Source organism: Notamacropus eugenii, chromosome 4 (assembly GCF_028372415.1).
Source record: "Notamacropus eugenii isolate mMacEug1 chromosome 4, mMacEug1.pri_v2, whole genome shotgun sequence".
NCBI classification, from domain to species: Eukaryota; Metazoa; Chordata; class Mammalia; order Diprotodontia; family Macropodidae; genus Notamacropus; species Notamacropus eugenii.
In genome coordinates this window covers 467,519,190-467,527,203 of record NC_092875.1, presented here as the reverse complement: position 1 = coordinate 467,527,203, position 8,014 = coordinate 467,519,190, and the positions used below count along the sequence as shown (strand labels likewise).

Here is an 8,014-nt window from a genome sequence, read left to right as displayed (position 1 = left end):
AAAGAAACCTCCCCTCTACCCTGTCCCCACCCAGACTCTTTCACTGGGCAGGTGGAAGACCTCCCAGAATTCTTGAGTGAGTTCATGTTGTTTGTAGACTTCTACCCCTCTCAGTCCCTCACAACCCAGGGCAAGGTAAATTTCATGCTGTTTCATCTATCAGAGAAGGCTGCCTGCTGGGTCATCCCTTATCTCAAAAAGAATTCACCCTCCCCCCCCAATAAATAATGTGGAAATTCCAGAAGAATTTTTATAACCCCTTTGGAGCTAAGCTTGCTAATTAGTAGATGCTTTGGTTCCACCAGGGTCAGGGAAATATACCAACTTCTTCTGTACCCAAAGTCAAGACTTGGCATGGACTATTCCTGCTTTTGAGGATCAGTTTTTGGAAAAGCTTGACTATACTTAAGCAAATGTGGCTACCATCATGACCTCACTTATCCAGCAGTCTGGATGCATTAGTTCTGATTTCTTTAGTCATAGCAGAAGCTGTGGTAGATGCACCAGCAATCTCCTATTCCATGGACTAGAGATCCTGTTGCATGCTAGAGGGAGCCATTAGAGCCTAGGGTACTGGATCTGACCCATCTTCCCCTTTTTGGGAATGGAATGTCACTTATAGTGTAGCTTGCCTGTCACTACTGGTGAAGATGGAGTGTTTCCAGAATGATTACTTATCACATCTGAATGCATTATCTAGAACACCTATAAACAACACCTACCCATTGCACCCCCAGCTAGATCCTGACCCACAGTTCCCTTACCAGCACTTGGACTGTTGGGATATACTGAGTCACAAGAAGCATTTGAGAGGATCCCCAGTTCCAGCCCAGGGATATATGTTGGTTGACGAGATGAGAGATGCACTACAGGAGTTCTTGGAAAAGAAAGAGTTCAGTCAATACTTCACTTCCCGGTAATAATAAATAATAACAATAGTATTTTATAGTCTCACTATGTGCCAGGTACTGTGTTAAGTGCTTTGCAATTATTATCCTGACTCCTTTGGAACTGTCTTGGATCATTGTATTGCTCTGAACAGAACAGCTAAGTCATTCACAGTTCATCACACAGTATTCCTGTCATTTTGTACAATATTCTCCTGGTTCTGCTCATTTCACTTTGTATCAGTTCATATAAGTCTTTCCAATTTTTTTCTGAAATCATCCTGCATGTCCTTTCTTATAGCACGATAATATTCCATTACAATCATATGCCACAACTTGATCAGCTATTTGCCAATTGATGGGCATTCCCTCAGTTTCCAATTCTTAGCCACCACAAAAGGAACTGCTATATTTTTGTAAAAATAGATTCTCTCCTCTCCCCCTGCCTCTTTTAGAAATCTCTTTGGAATATAGACCTAGCAGTGGTATTGCTGGATTAAAGAGAATGGACAATTTTATAACCCTTTGGGCACAGTTCCAAATTGCTCTGCAGAATGGTTGGATCAATTCACAACTCCACCAATAATGCATCAGTTTTCTCATATCCCCTTCAACATTTATCATTTTCCTTTTTTTTTTTTGTCATATTGGCTGAACTGACAGGTGTGAGGTGGTACCTCTGAGTTGTTTTAATTTTCATTTCTCTAATCAATAGTGATGAGTATTTTCTGCCACTATCTCTTCCTTCACTCCTATCTCACTTGATGAGATAGTCTTGTTCCTTAACAAGGTCCCACCCTCTATCCGCTCAAATGATCCCATTCTATCCCTTCTCATTCAATAGATTTCTGCCTCTCTCATCCACATTCTATCACATTTTCAATCTCTCCCTGCCTACTGGTTCCTTTCCTCCTGCCCACAAACACACCCCTGTCTCCCTCATCCTGAAAAAAGTCCAAAACACCCTCATAATTCCATCCCTGTTAACAGCTGTCCTATATCTCTTCTGTTCTTTGTGGCTAAACTCATCATAAAAGGCCAATAATAGTTGCATCCGCTTTCTCTACTCTTATTTCCTTTATAATATATCTTCTGATTTTATCATTCCACCAAAACTATTTTCTCCAAAGTTTTTGATGATCTGTTAATTACCAAATCCAATGGCCTTTTCTCTATCTTCCCTCTTCTTGAATTTTCTGCAACCTTTGGCCCTGTTAGTCACCTTCTTTTCCTCAATAATATTATTTCTCTAGGTTTTTGAAACCACCATTCTCTCCTGGTTCTCCTTGCACTTTGTTAGATCTTCATGCCGCTCATGTCCTCTAACTGTGGGTGTCCCATGGGGTTCTAGCATGCACCATCATCTCTTCTCCCTCTATGCTACTTTACTTGGTGATCTCATCAATTCCTATGAATTTAATACCATCTCTATGCTGATGATTCTCAGATCTACCTATCCTGCCCTAACCTCTCTGTTGACCTCCAGTCTCATATCCTCAACTGCCCACTGCCTTTCAGACATCTTGAACTGGAAGACATGTGACCCGATAAACTCTCCTCTGCCCCTAACTTCCTTGTTACTGCCAAGAGCACTGCCATTCTCCCAACTCAAGTATCATCCTCAGTTGCTCATTATGTCTCCCCTTCTTTCCTCCCCCAATGTCAATCTGTTGCCAAGACCTGTTGATTTCACCTTCACAACATCTCTCAGATACACGCCTTTCTATCCTCTGACACTGCCACCACTCTAGTGCAGGCCCTCATCACCTCATGTCTGGACTGTTGCAATAATATACTGATGGGTCTGCCTGCCTCAATCTCTCCCCACATCAATTTGTCCTCTATTCAGTCACCAAAGTGATTTTCTGACACATGTCTGACCATGTCACCCCCTTTACTCAATAAACTCCAGTGGTTTCTTATTACTCAATCATCAAGCCTTTTCAATTGCGTCTGACTCTTCATGACCTCATTTGGGGTTTTCTTGGCAAATATATTGAAGTGGTTTGGCATTTCCTTCCCCAGCTCATTTGACAGATGAGGAGACTGAGGGAAACAAGATTAAGTGACTTACCCAGGGTTACACAGCTAGTAAATATGTGAGGCCAGATTTGAACTCAGGAAGATGGGTCTTTGTGGCTTCAGGCCAGGTGCTCTGTCTTTTGTACCACCTGTAGTTGTCTGCTTCCTATTATCTCCAGGATCAAATACAAAATCCTTTGTATGGTGTTCAAAGCCCTTCATAACTGAGCTCTCTCCTACCTTTCCAGTCTTCTCACGCTCTCCTCCCTTCCATGTACTTTTTGATCCAGTGACACTGGTCTATATCTGTTCATGAACTAGACATTCCATCTCTTGGTTCTGGGCATGTTCTCTGGTTGCCCCAAGCCTAGAACACTCTCCCTTCTCAACCCTGCCTCCTGACTTCCCTGACTTCCTTCAAGTCCCAACCACTATTCCCTTTTTTGCATGAAAACCTTTCCTAGTCCCACTTAGTTCTAGTGCCTTCCCTCTGTTAATTATTTCCTCTTTACCCTCTATCTATATAGCTTGTCTGTACACATTGTCTGTTTGTTGTCTCCTCATTAGACTGTGATCTCCTTGAGGGCAAGGCTATCTTCTGCCACTTTTTAGCACAGTGCCTGGCACATAGTAAGGGCTTAATATTTCTTGACTGATTGGCTGCTGAGGAATGTGCCAGATGGAGGTTTGAGCCATTTTAATGTATTAGGATTATCCCAAACACCCCTTTGCTGAATCTCAGGTAACAAGCCCTTACAGAGAAAAACGAATTCATTCGGACTGAAGGATACCACTGTCATTGGGGATGTGATGCAGAGCCAGCTGAATCCTTGTATGTTCTCTCTGCCCAAGGCCTCAGGTAATGTGCCATCTGGCCTCACGCTTTCAACCTTCCCAGACATATAGGACATGGGGGATCACAAACACAGACACAGGGAAAGCCACTCTAGCAACCAGACTCCCTCGACTCACACTAATGTCATGATGGAGACTCATGCTGCTCTCTTGCTTTACTAGTTTGCAGCACAATTAGCTTTATAGCTGCAGTGTAAAACCAGTTGGAGGAATACCAGTGCAAATGTCCATATATATGTATATATGTATATATGTATATAGCCAAGAGGGAGTTTTAGAGGGAAAGAGGTTGCTGCCTTCATGAGAGTGATTAGGAATCACTGCTGCCTCCCTTTCGCCATCACTTAAATGCTTCGCCTCCCAGATTATGGTAAGAAAAGGGGGAGGTGAGTGAAAACACTTGGGACACTTTGCTCATGGTCATCCAGCCTGGAAGGGTCCACGTGTGGATAGAAAATGAAAATGACGTTCTCTGGGGAATTGGATTTAGAACTTCTCCATCTACCTACTTTTGCACTTGAGGAAAATGAAGCGCAGAAAGGTTGTCTTACCCAAGGTCATAGAAGTTAGAAGAAACAGAATCAGAATTAGAACCCAGCTCCTATGACTGAAAATCCAATGCTCTCTTGATTTTATCATGTAGACAAGGGTGTTTCATTAGTTAAAACTGCATAATGGTCTTTTTGATGTGGGTAAGACAAGACCACCCAACTCCCTTTTAACTGATGAAAGCTGAAACCAGATCTGTAGAGGTGAAAGCCTTGTGCATTAGCCCTGCGGATAATAGATTTCCAGATGGCTGGAATCTTACCTCTGTCTCTGTCTTTGACCAGTCATATTGACCAACGCCCTGCTTTGTGTCAATAGATCCTATGATAGAATGTGAGTGGAGTGTTCTGGGCATTGCCTTTGACTTTTGCATAACATTTCTTTATTTAGAAGTGCTCCTTGAGGCTCTTGATGGGGAATCTGCTGTGAAGTCTTCACTGATACAGGAAGAGTCTTCAGCTTTGTCTGGTTACATCTCTGTCTCTTTCTCACTGTTTCTCTCCCTTTCTTCCTTCATTCCTTTGTCCTTCATTTCTTCCTAGCACATGGTACTACCTCTCCAACACATTTATTTCTACGAAAAAAATGTTTTATTCATTTTTTTGTTTTAACATCACATTCATTTCCGGATAAACCCCTTGTTCCCACTCCTGTAAACTTTTCCTTGTAACAAAGAAAATCGTGAACAACATCGGCTGACACAATGACCTTGTCTGACATTCTATTCCACATTTGGCTTCCATTGTCCCCTACCTTTTCAAAGAAAGGAGGGAGTTGACCCATTTCTTTTTTTTCCCAAGCCATGTTATATGTGACAAATAAAAGGTAGAGGAATATTTTTTTTCCCTATCAGTCATGTTCTCATGGAGAAATAGGATACCTTCTTCCTTTGTCTTATTTGTAGGGAAATTGTGTCTCTGAGAAGGAGCTGTGGGCCTTAACTATCTCCACTTTATGGCCATATCCCCCCCTTCTCCCCCCCCCATAATGAGGTTTATTGTAAAAGGAAGGGAGAAATGTTTTAGCTACTTATGTAAATTATCAGCTGCTTGAAAGGTTATTTAACATTCATTTTAAACAGAATGATCAGTGGGCTGCTGGGGATGGTGCCTGCCATCAAAGTAGGCTCTGCACAGATTTGCATTTGAGCAGAATTGGTTTGGGTAACACATGTCCTCTGTGTCTACTTAGGGGGTACCCTCAATGCTGGCAGGTTGGCAGGAGATTTCACCTGCTGATTACTTAAAAACATCAAGTTGTTCATTCTGGGTGGCCCTGGAAGGGAATTCTTTCAAAATGATTGGCAGAGTCTGGGCCATGAATTAATGTCTCATTAACATTCAGCAGTGCAGTCCCATCTGTCAAGAAAGGAGCCACAAAGGTAGACTGGGCAGGTCAGGCAATGTCAAGAGAGCTCTCAGTAGGAAGCTGGGCTTAATAGTGCTGTGGGCGATGGATGGATGGGCATTGTTGGGTTTGGGCAGAGCGAACAACAAGAGCTTGGCAGACATTTGATGCACCTGCTCTCAGGTGCTGCTGTAGGCACATAGGTGACCTGCATTTCTAGCCTCATAAGTCAGCGACAAGAATCAGCACTTGGAGGAGAGAGCTGGAAAGTCGTACAGTTAGTCTGGTGGCTGAGAGAGAGAAACAGAGAAAGGGAATTAGTTATTCCATCTTTTGTCTCTCCATCTTTTGTCTCTCATTTAGGTTGACCCACAAGATAACATATCATGCATAAAATATTGGGAAAATTAAAAGACTACTACAGACAGGAGATGTCTGACTTTTGACATGTTGGTATCATAAAACAATTTGTGCCGAAGACTTTGCTCTGGTTGTAAAAGGAAATGGAGTAATTCACGCATTGGCTATAAATAAGCTTTATTTGATTTAGCCTGGAATTGGCCACAATGACAACCAGAGAAAAATAGAGCAAACCAACCTTAAAACCCATCCTTCTCCAGAAAAGGACTAAGCACACTTGTTCCACTGGAGGCGTTCCACAAACTTCCTCCTTTCTACTTGTCTATTTGAGGTCACTCCTGACTCTCCAGAATCTTAGAAGTGATATTACTGAAGAGAGCTGTCATTTTTGTTCAACAAATAGTAAAACAGAATGTTCAGATTAAGATTCTTTGTGCCTATCGAACTTAGAAGAAGATAAGGTCATACAACCATGGGTAGCGTCTTGTGATGGACAAGAATCAGGAAGGCCTGGGTTAAAATCTTGCCCTTAACAATAGTTATGTGTGATCCAGGGCAGACTCACTTAACCTGAGTTTTAGTTTCTTACTCTATGAAGTGATGGCCTCTAAGGTCCCATCCAGAAGAATATCTTTGATTTTACAAACTCTCTTAAAATCTCCCTTGTTGCCCAGTATCTCCATCTCTAAAACGGGACTTTGTACTTTAATTCTTTTGTAGGGTGGTGGTGTCAAACTCAGATAGAAATAGGGGTCATTAAATCATAATAAGGATCCTTGTAGGTCCATATTGACTTAGAAAACCACACATCAACGTTGTCTATCTTCTGTTGTATTATTATTGTTTTTGTTACATATTTCCCAATTACATTTTAATCTGATTAGACAGCCCTTGGGAGCGTCGTGGGCCATAAATTGATCCTGGTGAATTGATAGAATAATGCCTATATTACATATCAAGATTAGGGAATGAGACCTCTATGTAACCAAAGCTTAGTCTTTAATTACTATCTAAGTGATTCTTTTAAAGATATTTTGATGGAAAGTTTAAAGAAAAACTTTTTGCATCTGGTTATGAAAAAAGGCTTTTCATACTTGTAATAAATAGGTTAGCATATTATTACCTTGCTGCACAGTAATGCTCTCAAAAGTTAGAGAGGCATTTAATGTCCCTAAACGTACTGCCCCCAGACAGTTAAATTGTTCTAGCTACTCTAGGATGTGACTCCATTGTACTTTTCTGGAGGTAATAGGGAACCACTGGAGTTTATGGAGTAGCACAAGTGAAATGGTAAGATTCTGCACATTGGAAAGATCATTTTGGCTGCTGAGTAGATAGAATGTAGTGGAGAGAGACTTGAGGAAAAAGTTTTTTAAAAAATAAACTAAATTTAAAAAAAGAGAGGAGACTTGAGGGAAGGAAAGGAAATTTATGAATTTATGAAATTTATTGATTCACCTGAGCAAAATTCTTGCCTCTCAGTTGGCCAGGGTGGTCTGCCAGCCAAGCGTCAAGAGCGCACCCAGCTCTTTGTGACTGTTTTGTGCTGAGGAGACCAGGAAGTGATGTCAGTAGACCGAGCCCCTGATTCAATCAAGTGTTCATAATGGTTTCAACACCTTTTAAAGAAAAAATAACTTGCATGAGGACAGGAGTTAGGCTATTGTATCTACCACTCAATAGAGAGCTCCTTTCCCCTCCCAAAGTTAGAATGACATTTCCTAAAATACCAGAAAATATCTATGGAGGTATCTGTCAGGGTCAGAACTCAGTAGGGCTGCTATACATACTTTGTGATGGTGGCTCTGTGAATTATTCCTGTCCCCTGCCCCCACATGTACACACACACACACACACACACACACACACACACACACACATTCATCCAGTTGTCACACTGGGGCTGAAATGACCTGATGTTCCAATAGCTACCCCCCAGAAATCACAGGTCATGCCCACTGGCCACTCTTTTCTCTGAACTGTTATGGGGTTCA

At 41.7% G+C, this 8,014-nt stretch overlaps 1 long non-coding RNA gene across 1 annotated transcript; it reads right to left on the bottom strand.

Annotated features, from left to right (window-relative positions):
- Positions 1-4,593: 4,593 nt before the first annotated feature.
- Positions 4,594-7,596, bottom strand: LOC140502052 (uncharacterized). The gene is made up of 3 exons (XR_011966506.1): positions 7,479-7,596; positions 5,834-5,950; positions 4,594-4,887 (listed from the first exon to the last, which is right to left on the bottom strand). It is a non-coding gene; the product is annotated as an uncharacterized lncRNA (long non-coding RNA).
- Between the last annotated feature and the right edge of the window lie 418 nt (positions 7,597-8,014).